The following is a 19,669-nucleotide window of genomic DNA, read 5'->3' on the forward strand; positions in this document are numbered from 1 at the left end:
GCCAGACATGCGTAAGCACAGAATAATGAATCGCATTAGGCTAGTTGAACTTGAAGATGATTTCCAGCTCAGGCTGCGAATTAACCTAGAGGTGCTTCCAAGCCAGCTTCTAAACTGAGAAGAACAGGGAATAAAAAAAATAGCATCTGCATCAATTTGTCTTTGTCTGTCTCAGCTTATACTTTTCAAAGAAGAAAAAAGTAAGGAGATAAAAGTCTTTGTTGACTATATGGGGGACAGTATACCTTAGGCCTGTAGGGTATTCAAGGGGACTTCTGCATTGGGTAAGAAGATGGACCACATGACCCCTGAGTTCCCTTCTGACGCCAAGAGTCTGTGAAAGTGATATTTCACCTTTAGCTTTGTTGCTTTATAAACTGGCCTTGAGAAACTTGTGTTCACTCTCTGGGCCTTGTCTTTCCTATTAAATGTGAGTACTGGACTCTGTGATCTTTAGGATTTTTAAGGAACGTACAATCTACAATTATAGGGTTTATTATAAGTTCTCGGAAGTCAGCATGAATATACTTAACCGTAGAGCAATACTACAAATTGGAGATAAGTTTAAAAAGTAGTGTAGTGTTGATATTTGCTTGAACAGTGCCAAATAATAAAACTAACAAAAATGGGAGTAGAAGGGAGAGAGTAAATGGAAAGAATAATTTTAAAGTGATAGCTGTTTCGCCTGGCTGGCGTGGCTCAGTGGTCGAGCGTCGACCTAGGATCCAGGCGATCGCAGTTCGATTCCTGGTCAGGGCACATGCGCTGGTTGAGGGCTCGATCCCCAGCAGGGGGCGTGCAGGAGGCAGCTGATCCATGACTCTCATCATTGATGTTTCTGTCTGTCTCCTTCTCTCTCTCTCTCTCCCTTCCTCTCTCTGAAATCAATAAAGACATATACATATTTTAAAAAGTGACAGCAGTTTCTTTCTTCTCTCTCTCTAACTCCGGCCAAGTGAGGAATCACGCTGCTTCTTGTCTCTGCTTCCAAGGACTGTGAAAGGTGAGCTGAGAGGCAGAAAGAATTACTCAAAACGCTCCTGTTACTGAGAGAAGTGCTTCAAGTTCTTGTCCAGGTGGACTTCACAGGGCATCTGACCCCTAATCTGTCTTCTCCGTGGGGCTATGTGAAATCCAAGTTACTGTTTTTAGGCTTTCTTCAGATCACCTCTGAAGGGTTACCACTGAAAAGGAAAACCTGCTCAGGCAATCTTCAAAACAAACCTTGACCATATTCCATGTTTACCCTCACTGAAAATTCCAGGCAAACCATTTCACTTTTTTGGGGAGTTAATGTTTGCTATCCTGAAACAATAGGCATTCACTCTATTATGATTACCTTCAACAAAATAAAGCAACACAGAGGAAGACATGAGTTGAATTCTTGGTTCCCACTGGACAAAGCTCAGCCTCACTCTGGCTTTCTGGCCCCAGAATTCCCATCCTCCAGAGTATGGCTCCTATACATTTTTTTCATTGACATTTTCTATCATAGCCCTACTGATTTCCTGTAATTCAGACAAACAAAAATAGAAAAATTAAAAACCTAATATTTTTTCAATATTTTTAAGCTCATGGAATTTAAGTTTTTCAATATATTTCTTATTTAGCCCCCCCCAAAAGCCTTAAGAACTGGACATTACTTACCCTTCTTTTCTTTTCTTTTTAATGCATACAGTGGTGCTGGAGGAGCTAGAGCTTCGTCCCACTTCATAAAGCTATTACTTAGCGAAGCCAGAGTTTTGATTTTGAATTATGTGCACCCTACAGTAATATGTTACCACTGCACTATGTTCTTGCTAGTCCCTGAGAAAATCCTGAATTGGGCTTCCTGATCTTGCTACCAGACTCCCTCTCCAAGTCCCTCAAAATTTCACCCATCCTTCAGGGTTTGGATATGAAGTTCACCTTGATCCCTTGAGGATTATGAGCACACTCTCTCTCTCTCCCTCCCTCCCTCTCTCTCTCTCTCTCTCCCTCCCTCTCTCTCTCCTGAACCTGCACAGACTGTTCTGTGTCTCTTGGGGCACTTGACATACTCTATCTTGTGTTGCATTACTGCCTCACTGGCAAAGCCTATGTCTTACTCACCTTTCTGTCCCTTCAAAGTTGCAAGTACAGTGGCTCACAGTAGGTGTTATACTTCACAAATGTTTGGGCAACTACATGGAATTTTGCCCAATATAATCGAAAGACCTGCCTTCTCGCTGAGTTTTTTCTTTATAATAGAAACTCCTAAGAAAGTGGAAACCATTTTTGTAAAAAGCAGACAGATTCATGTGAAGTATAAATATAAAATAATACTGTTAATAGTAATAATCAGTGACATAATAATAATGGTAATTTTATAGCCTTGAATTATAAGGTTCTCCTCTTTTCAGAGTATAATAATTCATATCGGTCTCATTTATTTCCCCAATATGCCTGGAAGCCAAAGAATGGGTTGTCAGTATAGCATTAAGAATGGAAACTTAAAGTGGGAACCTCGGGCCCCCACTGGTTTTTTGGAGGGCCAGCTCCTTCACTTATTCAAATAAATTATTTAACCTCCTGAGATCGCAGTCACCTTTCTGCCCTTTACAAAATAGAAATAATAAAATGAAAACATTTGCAAGCCTATTGTGAAGAATAAATGAGATTAAGTAGGCTAGTTCTCTGAGCAGCATCTGGTACATAGCAAGCACTGATGCAATGGTATCAGTAATTACTGTCATGAGTAAAGTGAGCAAATTATGACCCAAGATGACTGACTTGCTCAAGATGGTATACTGAAATCTAACTAGAATTTGGGGTTTTGCTTCCAGAATTACTTTATCAGCTCTCACTGTACCCTATTCCTCTGCCCCTTAAATGTCCTCAATCACCTTTGTGTGTTATAATGAAGAATTTGGCAGGTCTTTGTCCTGAGTCCCTGAGAGGTAACCTCTACATCCTTGGAATTTTCCATATAATAGGACCTTGGGAGGTTATTTTTACTAGGTAATTTATGCTAAGGAAAAGATTTAGGATTCCAGCTGGCCATGCTGGAAAGACCAACCATATGATTAGAGGTTTAGGGTTTCGAGCCATCTTGATATCAGATCAACCTCTACAGGAGGGAGGGGGGCTAGAGTTTGGGTCACATGGCCAATAACTTAATCAATCAAACCATGGAAATAAATCTAAATAAAAACTATGGACATAGGTGCTCAGGTGAGCTTCCCTGCTGTGCAATAATCTGTGTACAGTCACACATCGATGTGCCTCGGGAGTGACACATGCTGACTCCACAGGGTGAGGACAGAGGAATCTTCATGTTTGGGACGCCCCAAGATAATGCTGTATGGGTCTCCCATTTGGATACATGGGCTGGTTCTGATTTCTGTCCTTTTGGGGTAATACAACAGTGAGCATAAGAATGGGGCTTTTCTGAGTTCTGTGCATCATTTTAGCATATTATTGAACCTGAGAGGGTAGTGGGGACCCCTGGATATGTAGGCAGTTTGTCAGAAATGAGGGAAGCATGGGGATCTCAGAATCTGTGGGTGATAAGGGCAGTTGTGTAGAGGACTTTGTCCTTAATCTGTGAAGTTTTCCCCAGCTCCCCTGTGGGTAGTTGGTGTCAGGGTCTTGCTGTCCTTTCACCCAGAAACTCAGCAGGAAGATCAATGTTTTATAAGGCACACATTTTGCAATTTCAGACTCAAAATTGAGATTCATTTAAGTTTTATATTTTTATTTTTTGTCCATTTTAAAAAATATGTTTTTATTGATTTTAGGAAGAGAGGAATATTGAGTTAGAAACCTTGATGAGAAAGAAACATTGATCGGCTGCTTCCTGCACTCCCCCTACTGGAGATCAAGCCATAAACCCAGGCATGTGCCCTGACCCAGAATAGAACCATGACCTCCAGGTTCATGGGTCGATGCTCAACCACCGAGCCACACCAGCTGGGCTATTTTTTTGTCCATTTCTGATGCATAGTATTTAAATGTGATCACATTGACCCTACACAGCTGACCATTTAGGTAACAATTGTAATAAAGTTTTAAAAAAAAACTGAAAAATCACTTATATGTGGTGCTAACTTATTGTACACTCTTTTCTTTACAAAAACCCTCCTCCAATCTCCAAACAAGTTCACTCGTCTATACAGTGAGAGGAGGAAAGCAAACAGTGGCCTCCGCTGTGCAGGGCACTGGGGGACATTCACCAGGACAGCTGGAGGGCCTATGTTGTGGCTCTGACACCCTCCTGGGGAACATGTCTCTCACCGACAGCATGGAAATCAAAACAGCGCCCAGTAGTGACTCAGGCCTTCAAACCTACCCAAATCTACTTGCAGCGTTTTGCAACTTACTGAGCACAGCATCTCTTGCGTTCAGGTAGCTGCCTCCTGTGGGCCCTAATGTATTTAGATGGATTCTCTGTCCGCCAGGCAGAGCTCAAGTTCATTAGAGTCACGCGTCGGGCTTCGAAGCCCCCCTTCATCTCCCCAGGCGCTCTCTGGGCTCTTCCAGTTGTATTCTCTCACCTTGGACGTGGGTATTTAGAAACAATGCTAATGTTCTTAAATTGCCTGGCAGGCTCCTCTCCTGCATTATACCAGCAGGCAGAAGAAAGAAACACCAATTAAGCCCCAAGAGTCATTTCGCAAATGCTCTTTCTCTTAAACCAGGGGGTGTCTGACTGCGAACCCAAATGGAAACGGTGCGGGTGGCCCTGCCATGGGCCGCGCATGTGACGCCTCTCTCAGAGTAATCTAATCTGTTCGAGTGGGCATTAGGTAAGCTTTCAACACAGAATGAAAGGCAAAAAAAAAAGAGACAATTCATACATTTTGGATAATAACATGTTGGTGCTTTAATAATTCTCATCTTAAAAGGGTGTTTGTTCCGCATGAGGCACAGTGCATTTCAGATTCGGCTTCCCCTCCACCTCTCCTCCAAGCAGACTGCGGGCGGTTTGAAAAATCTTCTCTTAGGAGAGCCAGCCTCAGCCTGGATCTTGAACTTGTTTGAACATTGGGGTGAACTGGGGATGCTAGAGAAGAGCAGTGGTAAGTAGTAACACTGGCTGCCTCCAGAAGAGGAACTGACTGGCCGGGAGACAGGGGTAAAAAGTAGATATTTTACTATTAATCTTGTGTTTTGTAGCATGTGAATATATTACTGATTTGAAACACTTTATTTTTTATGTGTTTTTCTTTTTATTGAATTTATTGGGGGTGACATTGGTTAATAAAATTATATAGGTTTCAGGTGTAGAACTCTATAACACATCATCTGTATATTGTATTGTATGGTGCAGTCATGGTGAAAATCAGTATGGCATTTTCTCAAAAAATTAAATAGGATCACTGTATGATATAGCAAGTCACCTTCTAGGCATACACCCAAAAGAATTGAAAGTAGAGACTCTAAGAGATATTGTGTACTTGTCTATGTTCATAGAAGCTTTATTCACAATAAGCAAAAAGTGGAAGCAACACAAACGTCTACATGCATGAATGGGGAACTAAAATATAGTATACATGCAATGGAATATTATTTAGCCTTAAGAAAGGAAGGAAGTTCTGACAAATGTTACAGTATGGATCGATCTTGAAGACATTATCCTAAGCAAAATAAGCCAGTCACGAAAGGTCACACGATGTGATTCTATTCATATGACGTACACAGAGTAGTCTCATTTACAGAGATGGAAATAAAATGATGGTAGCAGGGGTCAGGGAAAGGGGGGAGTGGGGAGTTATTTAATGGGTATACAGTTTCAGTTTGGGAAGATTAAAAAGTTCTGGAGATAGGTGGTAGTGATATGCAGAACAATGTGAAAGTACCTAATGCCACAGAATTGTACACTTAAAACTGTTAAATGTAAATTTTATGTTACCTCCATTTTACCACAATAAGAAAAAAGAAGGTAAGAAAGATTCGTGGCCAACCCCACTGATGGCTCCACCCTCATCGCCCATTTCTGCCATACCCGAGAGACAAGCTCCATGGTCCGTCAATCTTTCTCTTCCCGAGACCTCAACAAACCCCGAGTTCAGCATCGTCTCAAGCAACAGGTAGATGGATTCAGCAAACAAGAATGTTCTGCTTCTTTTCAACCAAGCAAGTGAAGACAAGCATCTGCAAGTACTTGCTGAGGACCTACTCGGGACCTCATGCTGTACTAGGAAAAGTGAGGGCATGGCCATGTAAAAGATGCATTTTTTCCCTTCAGTTTATTCAATTAATAAAAGAAATAGATTCCTGTGTTTCAGGCACTGTACTAGGTCCTGGAGATATAGAGAGGAAAAAGGAACAGTTCCAGATATCAAGGATCTGACAGCCAGTGGAGTCAGAGAGACTTGTACGATGAAAACTGGATAGATTTTTATACAAGATACTATGGGAGCACAGAGAGGAGCGTGGAATTCCTCAGGCCTGGCTTTACTGAACTCAGAAAGATCAAGGTTTTCAGTTCCAACCAACAAACACCTACTATGTGCAGGCCCTGACCTAGTTTCTGTGAGCGATTCAGATAATGTATATGTGAGGCTTAGTTCCATTTCTCAGCAAAATAATTAGAAAAGAAATCATGGCAGTATATAATTATGTGGGACACATTTTTACTTTTGCCTGAGATTAGAGAGAAGACAGACCAGTCAGAGCTGGGAATGCCAGGGAAAGCTTCACTGAGGAGTTAAGCCTTAAGAGACAAGCTGAGCTTTAATGAGAACAAAATGGGTGCTGGGAGAGAAGTGAACATAACAGCATATCTCTAATGACCAGTAAGAGGAGACACAGTAAGTACAAGGTTCACCTTTTCTGGGCTAAGAGGTAAAAAGCACTCCATTAGAATATGTTTCTGTGTGAGCAGGGGCCCTTGTGCATTTAATAAGCATGAATCAAGCACCTACTAAGTGCCAGTCGTGTCCTAGGCACTGGAAGGAATAGCAGTAGACACCCAAAGTCCATGCCCTCGGAGAGTTTACATTCTACTGGGAGAGACAAACAAATAAAATATACCTCGTGCTAAGTGGCAATAGGACTTCTGGTAAAAGTAAAGTAGGTGATTGTTGGGTAGGTGTGTGGGGAAGGGTGTTAGGCATACAGCAAAGAGACAGTTGCAAGGAAACTGTGCTTCTGAGATGTTTGCAGAGCCATCCTGCTGCAGATGGAATATGGACTTCATCTCCTGGTGCCTCCAGTCCTGAAATTCCATATGCTTTGCCTCTGAGCCCAAGTAAATGTCCTACCAATTTTCCTATTGCTATGAAAATGTAAGGTGGTAACAGTCTGAGAAACCACATGTCTTTGTCCTGCATGGTCACTTTTGTGGCTTATTTACTTGGGGATATTCAATTGCTAGTATGTTCTGTTCAGACACCAATTTTCTGACACCAACTGTGTCCTAATATTCGATTTAATTATGACACTAAGATACCTGGAGTTAGGGTCAGACCCCAGGAGTTAAAGGTCAAGGTCCCCAAAAAGACTGCTCTTTATAAATCAGCCTCACGTGGGGTTCCCAGGCTACCTACACTTCTGCCCAGTTGACTATAAAGTTAGGGTTTCTCACAACCTCCTCAGGCTCTGTAATTCTCTAGAATGGCTCAGAACTCAGGAAAGCTCTGTGCTTATGATGACAGTGTTATTATTAAGCATGCAAACAAACAACCAGAGGAAGAGATACACTGGGCAAGGTCTAGGAGGGTCCTGGGTGCAGGAGCTTCTAGTCCCATGGAGTCAGAGTGCACCACCCTCCTGGTACGTGAACCTGTTCGTTGATCAGGGAGCTCCCCTGAGCCTCAGTGTCCAGGGATTTTATTTCAGGTTTCATTAAAGTAGGCACGACTAACCAAATTACTCAATCTTCAGTCCGTCCTCTCCCTGTGGGAGTGTGGGGTGGGAGGGTGAGCTCCAACTCTCTAATCATGTGCTTTGTCTTTCTGGATGGGCCAGCCCCTCCCTTGAAACTGTCTAAGGGCCCACCATGAAGTCACCTCCTTAGTGTAAACTCAGATGGGTCAAGGGGCTCTTTATGAATAACACAGGGCATTCCTATCACTGGAAATTTCAAGGATTCTTGAAGTCCTATGCCAGGCATTGGGAACAAGGGTCAGATATATTCTTTATTGTATCACAGATAGCAATAACTGCATCGTGATTCTCCAGCTAATGCTTACATAATGGTCATATAGCTGGCTATATTCTATCCAGAATAGAAGAGAAATTGGCTTTCCAGCTCTCAGCAAAGAGGTGTTGAGAAAGCGTGGCCTCAGCAAAGCCATACTTCGCTGCTGGTTTACAATCTATAAGCTAAAACGTAAGGTAACCATGTCCTTTGCCTCTCTGGCTAATGACCAGCCATAGGATTTGGATAAGAAGTTCCAAATTCAGCCCGCTGAGCCTGCTCTCCTGCCGGCGAGCTCTCCGATTGCCTTCCCTCTGATATCTCTTTAAGCATCAAGCCGCTGTCTAATGCAAGGTTCCCGGGTGTTCTTTCCCCTTTTTCTTGGTCAGTGGATTAGTCAAGATTGATTTTTCTGCATGGCTGGGGAAGGCCTAAGGTTAAAAGATAAAAAGGTAGATTCCTTTTAAATGTAACTTAGATTTTTTCCCCCTGACGTTAGTTGTGATATCGACCGCAGCATCGCTTTAGTGTTCCAAGGGCACCTGGGTCCCAACTTCAGCTGCGGGGCAGGGCCGCGTGGGCCTCCGAAGCAGCGCAGCTGGAGTGGTCCCAGCGGCGTTGCTGCCAGGTGCCCCTCCCTCTCTCTCTCCTTTCCCTCTCCCCACCCCTCTCTCTCTAACTCTTTATTTTCCTCTGATTCTGCTTGCAAAATGAAACTAGACATCACATATGTTTATTCTGCACAATTGGCCTTTCAGGTCAGTGTGTATTTATCTTTTGCAAACCGAGGAGCTCAAGGCAGAGCTGTTTCTGAGTCAAGCAGCTGACAAAAGGTCCAACTGATTCATCCAGAAAGCCTGTCAATTTAGCGGAACATCATTGGCACGAGTGGTGCTGTGCTCAAAGCAGGCAGCGGATGGACTGAGTTTCCCACTTTTTACCAGGCTTGTCTCCGGCAGCCGATAGGCCCGGTTCAGATGCCACGCTAGGTGTGATGAATAAGCCTCTCCACCCCTGGGTGGGCCTCTCCCCACCTCTGCCCTGTGCTGCACACAAGCAACCCCTCTGTGTTGTGTCAACAGGTGGTTTAATAAACGGCACCTTATAATGGCTGCAGGCTCCCTGGAGCCTGAGGCCGCGTGTCGAGGGAAACAGTGGAAAAGGAGATGATGTGACGCTGGCACAGCAGGAGGGTTCGGGGGTGCGTGGGAGCCAGAGTCCATATTCAACGAATGGGGCTAAGCAGGGAAAGGATACTTGAAAAGAATGAGACTTGAGAGCACTCACGCCGAGCTGCTCTTGAGATGGTGGCTTAGGCCAGACTCTCGCACGGCTCTTTTTTTTTGGTTTTGTTTTAAATTTTTTATATGCTTTTATTGATTTCAGAGAGAGGAAGGGAGAGGGAGGGAGAGAGAAACATCCATGATGAGAGAGTCACTGATCGGCTGCCTCCTGCATGCCCCCTATTGAGGATCAAGCCTGCAACCCGGGCATGTGCCCTGACTGGGAATCGAGCCAGGACGTCCTGGTTCATAGGTCGATGTTCAGCCACTGAGCCACACTGGCTGGGCACTCACACAGTTCTTATCAGACCAGCTTGAAGGTTCCCAGGCACTCGTGCCCTCAGAGGGGGCAGTGTGATATCATGCCATTGTGTTCGTATAAGATGTGGGGTAAGAGACAAGGTCCATGGCCTGCTCCAGCATCTTTCTTCTCTCTCCCCGTTTTCCTTTCTTCCTTCTGTTACCCACCCGACGTGCAGCAGAGGCAGCCAGTGGATATGGAGGTTTGCAGGGCCACTTATTTGCAGGGCACCAAGCGTGAAGAACTGGAAGCTACCATTTAAAACCCAAACTTCTGGTGGCTTTTAACCACGGGTTTTTAAAGGCAAAGATTGAGGGTTAAGGGCTAGGGGTTGCGGGTGAAGCTGGCTGGTTAGTTCTTATTCAAGTTTCAGCAGTTTTCTTCGGTCTGATTAAGTTAGCTCCTGGGGTCATCTGGTCTGGAGCCTTGGTAACTGTGGTCAGGTGACCTGGCTGGGCTGAGGGACCAAGCAAGGTTCTGCAAAACATCTCATGAGTCTGCATCAGTGATGTCATCTTTAAAGCAAAAAGCAGAACCTAAACATCTCGTGACCATTGTTATTATTTAAGGTATCATTGCTTTATGCTTAACTAGCTACATTTTCCTATTATATCAAGCAAAGTATACTTTTAAACATTTTTTTCTGGAACTTGCTCTGCAGGCAGGCCTCCAGGACATGACTAACATACTTTCTTAATCTTTGACTATGAGCTACGCACCAACCAAAGCAAATGAAACATTTAATAAAGCCTATACATACATCTCTAGACTCTGGGTTCTAAACATAAACATGTTTACTGTTAACTGTCAGTTTCCCTCGCTCCCTCTCTTCCCTTCCTTCCTGCCTGCCTTCTTTCCTCCCTTGCCTCTCTCTTCATTTAATCACTGCTAAAATTGGAAAGGGACACCTGAGTAATACTTACACTTGTCTTAGCCGCACTCAGAGTTAAATTCAAAGAGTTGTCTTCAATCCAGTCAGCCAGAGAGAAAGCCTCTAAGTTCCAGGATGGGGTTTCAAACAGCCAGCTGGATGTCAATACCCTCCCCTCCCCCTAATACTCCTCCACCATTGGGTCAACAGGTGGGATGGCGAGAGTGTTTGGACAACTTACCAAACCAAAGTGAAGCTCTACCAAGGGACAAAATGGGAACTCTTATATCAGTAATCAGGAGACAGAAACGCTCACAGGCAGACTGGGTGTGAACATGGAGGGAAGAACTGGAGAACTGAGAAGATCGGGATTAGTCAGGATCCCCCTGGTTCCCAGTAATAGAAACCCACCGGACCAACCTTAGGTAAAAAGGAGCTTTCAATCAGCCACTGGGGATTGAAAGAAGTCAGAGTCATAAAACTCTGAGCCAAGAGCAGACACCTACCTGGTCCTGGAACCACCAGGGATGGGTCAGATCTATATGAAGACTCAAGGCTTAAGTGACAATTTCCCAGACCACACTTGGTATAAACATCCCTTATTTGATAACTGGTTCAAGGCCTCCCTGGCCAGCTTCCTGTTGGTCTTGAAAGACACTTGACCTTTCCAGGCCACACCTCAGACATCCCATTCCAAAGAGAATCCCTCATAGAGTTCAAGAGTGTCCTTCTGTCTTTCCCTTTTTCATCTTCACAAGCTCTAATCCCCTCCCCACACACCTACACATGTTTTTCTAATGATGCCACACAGTAATCAGAAAGGATCATTTGCACGGCCGTTCTGGTGGGCATAGCCATTGAGACAAACCATACTCTCAGGCACAGCACAGGGACCTGGGGATGTGAGTGGGAGTTTAACAAAGTGGCCGTATAGCATGAAAATAAAAAGGTGGGAGAGAGGAAAGGCGGGCGAAGTGGCGTTACTGGTTGCATGTACCAAAATTTAAAGAAGAAAGGGAAAAAAAGCGGACAATTGGAAGAGTGATCTTTACTTAAACAGCTCACAGAGCCTGTAGTCTCACAAATCTGCCAAGGCCTGACAAAGGAAACCCACCAGCGTGAGGGGAGTGGAGCTGCAGGCCTGGGCGCTGAGAGGGCTAATTACCAAAGCGCCGTGTCCATCCTGCTGATATCAATCCTGGCAGGGCACAGCGGCTGCTGCCAGCAGAGAGGGGAAAAAAGACCAGGCTGATGCCTCCAAATAATTGATAATTTGCCTAAATGAACAAATCAAGTAAGATTTAATTGTTGGCAGGGATAGCCACCCAGGAAGAGCAAAGTATATAATTGCTTAAGCGTTACACACGGCTTTCCACGGGTGCTCTTTCTTTTTCTAAATCAAGTATAATTGTTTAATGACGTTGATGGGGGATAGACTTGTGACATTATAAATGACACTTATGACAGAACTGTCAGATGGTGACAGCGCTCTGACGGCCCAGTGAGAAATTAATCATTTTAGATGCTTTGTGATTTGCTCATTTAATGTCACAAATAAGATCTTGCTGTAAAACCACACACACTCTTATCCTCTAAGGGACGGTTGGTTATTTCCCTGCCTCTGGGAGGGGGGCTGGTGGGGCTGGAAGAAAGGGGTCAGGAGTATTTGGTGGTGGCTGACCTGCGCCTCCAAGTCTAGGGAGAGACTCGAGTTTTCCTGGGAGGAACTGGCGCCTGAGCAGTTCTAATTTCGTTTTCTCGCTTGCCACTTGTTTAAGGAAGCTTTCAAGGGGAAAGAGCTAACCTGTTGGGACTGATGCTTATAAAGAGAGAAAGCTGAGGAAGTAGAGAGGTTATTTTTAGCTGGATAATGGGGAGTAAATGGGGCCACCCTGTGATATGCTAAGATATGCCTGCGCTCATTTCTGCCTGGAACTCCCACTCTCTCTGCTGGGCAGACATCTGCTAATTGCTTTCTGTTGGACTTCACTTTGACATTTGCAGAAATGGAAGGAGACTGCCTAACTTTTTTTTTCTTTTTCTCAACAGTGCCTCTGTGGAATTCTGGATTCGGGGAGGAAAGGAGGCGAGGTGAGTTTGAAGCTGGCTCTCTGCCTGAGTTTGCTAAAACCTTAACACTCTGCGCCTAAGGCGCTTTGGCCTGGATTTCATTGAAAACCCCGTGTGGGTCTCCAGACTATCAGAGGCACTCAAGTTTTTCCCTCCACGCTACGCTGGCCCGTGCTCCATTTAATCAGAGCACATGCTTATCTCTCTACCCACTTTGACATACGTGTTACTAATCTTGTAAATAGATTCTTAAAAAATAATGAAACACGCTTCTCAATTTATAAGAGAAACGTTCATTTTAGGGCATGTGCATCGATACTTTTTTGATGAGACAGTTCCTGTCACCAAGCAGCAGAAAGCTAAAAGTAAAACTTAAGGGAGTAAAGGTCACATTTCATTGGTACATAATTCCCCCACCCCACCCCTGTTATTTCCATTTTGACGCCTAAATTTGCCCGTACTTGGGTAATTGTATTAAATTGTGTTTGGGTAGGTTGACCTATGTGGGTACTGTGACTAGGGGCCACCAGGTGGCGACAAATGACCTTCTAGCCTGATTCCTGGGTGTAGTAGGCAATGACTGATAAGTGAAATGGGCCTGCTTTCTGTTATAATAGCATCAACTTATTGGATGCTGACCATGTGGCAGGAATCATTAGAAGTGCTGTTTTTTACATTAAAATATTTATCTTTGCAGCAATCTTGCGAGTTTTACAGAGGACAAGGAACTAACTTGTCTAAGGTCACATACCTGGTGGTTGGCATAGCTGAAATTTGACTCCAGCTCTGATCGATGACACGGGCTGTATTCTTAATTTTTTTATATATATCTTTTTATTGATTTCAGAGAGAGGAAAGGAGAGGGAGAGAGAGAGAGACAGAAACATCAATGATAAGAGAGTCATTGATCGAGCCCACAACCCGGGCATGTGCCCTGACCGGGAATCGAACCCCGATCGCCTGGATCCCAGGTCGACGCTCAACAGCTGAGCCATGCCCGGCCGGGCCGGGCTGTATTCTTAGACATTGGCCACTACTGTACCCTTAAGGAAATACCCTACTAGTCTGAGGAAGAAGTAGAATGGCCAGAACGAAGGTCTTGCCCTCACTGAGCTCTGAAGCTTCCTTCATCACCATAAGATGAGAAAAAGGGGCTCAGAAAGAGTAAACTTACCAGGTGCATAGGCTCTGAGAGTTGGAAAATTCTTGACCATCTAGCTCAGTCTCCTTTCCAATAGAGGCCACTCCCTGGCACAGCCCTGAAGGAGAATTGCATGGTCTCTGCTGGACCACTTTGGAACCAGGTTGCCAGATGAAGGTGACATGGTTCCTTCTCAGTCTTCTATGATCACCTTCCTCTCCAATATGAGAAATTCAGACGGAGAGGGGGGAGTTGGGGGGAAAAAATCCACATTCCCTGTTTATTAAAACAATTCTAGGCAAGAACATGGGTGTGATGGTTTATGATCTGTGTCACATCTACTGGGCCATAGGTGCCCAGATATTAGGCCAAACATCATTGTGGGTGTGTCTGTGAAGAGGTTTCTGGAAGGAGATTAACATTTGAACTGATCAACCAAGTAAAGCAGGTTGCCCTCCCCAAAGCAGTGGGCCTCATCCAATCTGTCGAAGGCCCGAGGGAAACAAAAAGGCTGACCCTCCTGCAAGTATGGAGAACATCCTTCTACCTGACTGCCTTTGCCCTGGGACATTGTCTGTTTGTTTCTGCCTTTGGCCTTGAACTAAAACATCAGCTTTTCCTGGATCTCAAGGCTGCTGGCTTCTGACTGGATTGGAACTATACCACCAGTTCTCCTGGATCTCAGGCTCACTGACTACAGCTCTTAGGACTTTCCAGCCTCCTTAACCACACAATCATGCCAGCCAATTCCTTGTTACCTACATATATATGTATATATATGACATGTATACACATGCACACATACGTACACATACAATTCCATTTAGATGTCCAACCATTATCTAGACTTCTACATTTAAAAGTGAAACCGCCCGGCCGGGCTTGGCTCAGCGGTTGAGCATCGACCTAGGATCCAGGAGATCGGGGTTCTATTCCTGGTCAGGGCACATGCCCGGGTTGTGGGCTCGATCAATGACTCTCTCATCATTGATGTTTCTATCTCTCTCTCCCTCTCCCGTTCTGTCTATATATCTATCAATAAAGATATATTAAATAAATAAATAAATAAATAAAAATAAAAGTGAAACCATTTTATTTTAGTATGTATTTTTATCTATAACTATAACTATACATGTCTTATTGATTCTGTTTCTCTGGAGAACCGTGACTAACATGATGGGTCAACCAAAACGAAGAATCTAAATCAAAAAGCGGTAAGGCTGGAGTCCTGACAATGTAGTGCAGTGGTTAGACATGTGAGCCCTGGGGTCAGATGACCTGGGCTTTAGTGCTGGCTTTGCTCCCTCTGGGCTATTTGTCCTAGGAAGCCTCAGTATCCTCATGTTGAAATGAGGATAATTACAAAAAAGGTGATGAGATACAATTCTTAGCACAGTACCTGGTGATTAGTGTCTCTTATTTTTATTAGGCACTAGTTGCTTCCCATCCGTGTTACCAAAGAATCTTGGTAGAATAATGTATTCTGTCTTTTTCACAAATGAGAAAACCCTCGAGGGGGGGACAATGCATGACTCTCCTCCCTTTCCTTCTTAGAAAGGTGTTGTAAGGTCAGAAGGGATCCCAGAAATAAGGTCTTGATGAGTAAAAATGCCAGTATGTGCACGGGAGGTGGTCACATGAGTTTAATAACAAGGCCGAGCCAACGGCACAGCAGCCCAGTGCAAAGACTCAGGTGTTGGGCCAGGGGAGGCTCGGCCAGGGGAGGCGGCAGTCGTTTCTCCGCACAGCTCTTAGTTTATTCAAACAGGAGGCAGAGCAGATGGCCGAGAAAGGCATCCTCAGGACAGTCTGCATGCAGCTTTGGTGTCTTCAGTGAAAGGCAGCCTTGGGGCTTCCCTTCAGTTAAACAAGTAGATCTGAAGAAAGAGGACCCTGGGTGTGGGTATGATGCTCTGTTACAGGCACCTGCCCTTGGTAAAGAGCATCTGAATGCAGGGGAGCGAGTGCTCCTACTCCTCCCTCCCCACTCAGTCCCTCCTTCCCCAGGGCTTGACTCTCTTTTTCCCTTTTCTCACCCATTTCACTCACATCCTTGGGACTCTGTACAGTCTAAAGGCTTTGGCTGATACCCCTCAGAAGGAAACCAGGAACCAGGCAGGGGAGTTTAAGCCTGGGGAGGAGGCACTGAGAAGTGTCTGTGGGGTCTGGAGCAGGGGTAGGGGCGCCCTTACAGGATTATTTGACAAGGATTAGTAGAAACAGGGAGCCCCCAGAGGCTGTTGAAGGCCTTTGGGTCTGCAGGATCCGACACCTGAACAGTGGGAATGGAGAGAAAGGTAAATCTGGGAGACCCCTGGAAGCAAATCATGGTGGCACCAATCGGCCATTTCCACTTAGAGGCTCAGCCATCCTCGGGAATTCTACATTTTAAAATCGAACCCTCTAATTTTAATCATTAAAGTTGCCGTCTGCCCACAAGCCACATTTTTCTCCGAGCTACCACTCCTTGGACCTTCAGGCTTCTAGACTCGATGGTTTGAAATCGACTTTAACTCATCCCTCCCCTTCCTCAGTTCCCACCATGGTTTGCTTCCAGGGGTCTCCCAGATTTACCTTTCTCTCCATTCCCACTGTTCAGGTGTTGGATCCTGCAGACCCAAAGGCCTTCAACAGCCTCTGGGGGCTCCCTGTTTCTACTAATCCTTGTCAAATAATCCTGTAAGGGCGCCCCTACCCCTGCTCCAGACCCCACAGACACTTCTCAGTGCCTCCTCCCCAGGCTTAAACTCCCCTGCCTGGTTCCTGAACTATTCCTCCCTTTAGTCTAGTCAATCGTTTCTCCTTCCTTCCTGACTTCACTCCATCAGGCCTCTCTCTGCCTCCACTGCCCCCCTGTGACGTGTATGAAGACTGTCCCCAGGCACAGGACTCAAAAAACCTTCTCTATCTTTCCCACTCCAGGTTCACCCCCATCCTTCACAGCCCACTGAGCCACTCTTCTGCCTCATCTGCATTCTGATCCCATTTTTTTATAATTTAAATTTTAATTACACAAGTGATATAATCTACAGAGCCTTTAAAATGAAATTCTGCAGACAAGGCTAAGGCTTCCTTTGGTCACTTATTCCAACCCCGGTTCTTTCTTCGTTGTACAGAGGTTAAGTGTTTGAGCTACATATTCAGATATTATGTTTTTATATACATATGCATGTGCTCATAGAAGATATGTAGTCTTTATATTCCATATGGCCATTTTTAATATAAATGACATTGTACTTTTTAAAAAATATATATATATCTCTATTGATTTCAGAGAGAGAAAAGGAGAGGGAGAGAGAGAGACAGAAACATCAATGACGAGAGAGTCATTGATCGAGCCTGCAACCCGGGGATGTGCCCTGACCGGGAATCGAACCCTGATCCCCTGGATCCCATGTCGACGCTCAACCACTGAGCCCCGCCCAGCCGGGCGACATTGTACTTTCATATTTTATACCATTACTGGACACCTGTGCGTGTTAGTCCACCTGGATGAGACTCACTCTGATTGCCTGGTGGGTGCTACTCTGTCGCATGAATCCGTCACCATTTATTTGACCCTTGCATCTTTGATGTGCATTAGATTGTCCCAGGTTTCGGTTTACAAATGTACTTCATGGAACAATGTGTGGCAATTGCTTTTGCTGGTTACATTTTCTTCTCAGAATCACAAAGTAAGGTTAGGACAAGGCTGATCTTCCCTGAAAGGTTCCTAAGTACCAGGCACTGAGATGTCTTTGCACAGCAAACTTTGAGCTAGGTACTATCATTCTCATTTTGTAGATGAGAAAACCGAGGTTTAAAGAGGTAAAGTGAGTCAGGATTTGTAATCCCTTTAATGTTCTCGCTCCTACTATTCTCTGGTGCTGAGTTCTTTCCCTCCACCTCTGCTGTGGATCCCGTGACAGCAAGAACTACATGACATACTTCCTTTCATTCTCTAATGTGTCCTGATTACACAATAAATCTCAATAAAGCCTGATTGATTATTTGGGAGACAAATTAGCACTATCATCTTAACTAGCAGGATATTTTATTTAGGTATTTTAGCAACAATGAGAAGACACTAGCACCATAGAGTGGCTGGTTAAAATATTATTATAAGTTAATTCATATTTTAGCAGATAATTTCTAATTAATTTGCTGTAGTTATCTTGTTAAATGTCAATTAAATCTCTCCACATCCCTTACAGGTTTTAGCTATTCATAAAATGTAATTATGCAGCTATTGCTCATGTATCCTTTATTGCTTATATAATCTACCAGTTAAATACAAGTCAAAAAGATTTATCTTTCAAGTTCTTAATAACATCACTAAATGTCCTAATTAATAATTAATAATCATTTGCATAATTAATTGGGGAAAGTAACCTAATGGGATGGTGCCTTGCAGCTAGCTCCTATAGCAATCCTAGCTCAGGATGGAAGAGTTCATCCGAGCCACTCAGACTCGTTCAGTGCCTGGGGAAGTGCTGGGCTTAGCATTAACGACACAGCGCTCACATGATTCCAATGGCACGTTTTTGTTGACATTGTTCTTAACAATATGTAATATACATGTCTCTATGGAGCGTGACTTATTTGTTAGACATGAATTTTTACAAACACAGGGTCAAGTGAACAAAAACAAATTTCTTCGTTCTCCTAAAAGCCAACCTAATTTCCTGACTCTGAGCCCTCATTTCACCTGATGCAGAAACTTAATCTAGTCACTTTCAAGCAAACTTTGTCCTATGTCGTATCTTCTCAGGCAAATAAAAGTATAATTCAGTTACATTCTAGATTTGGGGGAAAACCTTCTCTTTTAGCTTTTTTCCTTGGGAACTGGTTTATTAATTGGAGAGGAGGGTGGTTTTCCAATAGTGCCCCCTCATGGTGTCATCTGGGCAAGGGCTGCCCATTTTCCCAGCTCTGCCTGTTTGGGTTCTAGGTGTCATCCTTTGAGACACAACATCAACGTTGGGTCCTTGAGGGAGCCCCTTTCACACTGACCTCCTACCAGGCGTTCAGCCACCCACGTTCACTGAAGTATTTTGGTTTTGCTGTAGCCTTCACCGTCTGGGTTCATAAGGGTTGTTCTCCATTTTTCTTGCTCAGACCTCCAAGGTCCTGAGCATACACCTGCCCTTCCTAAGCCTTCTCATGAGCTTGCGGATCACCTAGCTCCGAGGAATTTTGTGATCATAGAAATTCTGAGGGGCTGTTAGGGGGTCCTTGCTCTGTCTAGCATACCCTCTTACAGCCCCCCTGCCTTATTGCTCACATTCCCAAAGCCACAAACGTCACCGAAAGGGATGCTGGATACTGTAAATCCAGGTGGGCCCAGTAAGATACAGATCTCTTCTCTCTGACTTTTGAAAATCAGTGGGTCTTGTTCTACTCCCCTCTTCCAAATTATCGGCGGGAGGGGAGGGGGAGAGTGACACAAAGATGGATCTCTGCTTCTGAAACCCTCTCAGCTCCTTTCTCCCTCTCCCTAATGTGTAGGGGGAGGGGTCGGGCAGAAATGGTTTACTTAAGAGCATTTCTTTTCTAGCATTTTTCTTTCTTACACCAGAAATTTCAGCACTTTATCTTGGAAGCTGACAAGGTGACATCTTTGCTCTCTGGCCCTGGGGTTAAAGGGGGCCCCTTGTCAACAGTGGGAACAGGGGTGACTACAAGGGAGTGGAGAAAATAACATGCCAGGTAATATATGAATGTGTTTTCCTGCCACACCTTTATCGTGACAGAACCAAGGCTGAGAACATTGAACTATACGGAGCCTCCAGTGTTCATGCCAAAGAAGACTAGCCCGAACCCACAACACAGAGGCAGGGAAACAATGCCAAGTTCCTGAGGGTCGCCTGGGGTGGGACTCCGCAGTGCGAACCTCTCAAAGGGGATTCCAGTCTCAAGC

This window comes from Miniopterus natalensis, chromosome 19, assembly GCF_054644295.1.
Source record: "Miniopterus natalensis isolate mMinNat1 chromosome 19, mMinNat1.hap1, whole genome shotgun sequence".
In the NCBI taxonomy this organism is placed as follows: domain Eukaryota; kingdom Metazoa; phylum Chordata; class Mammalia; order Chiroptera; family Miniopteridae; genus Miniopterus; species Miniopterus natalensis.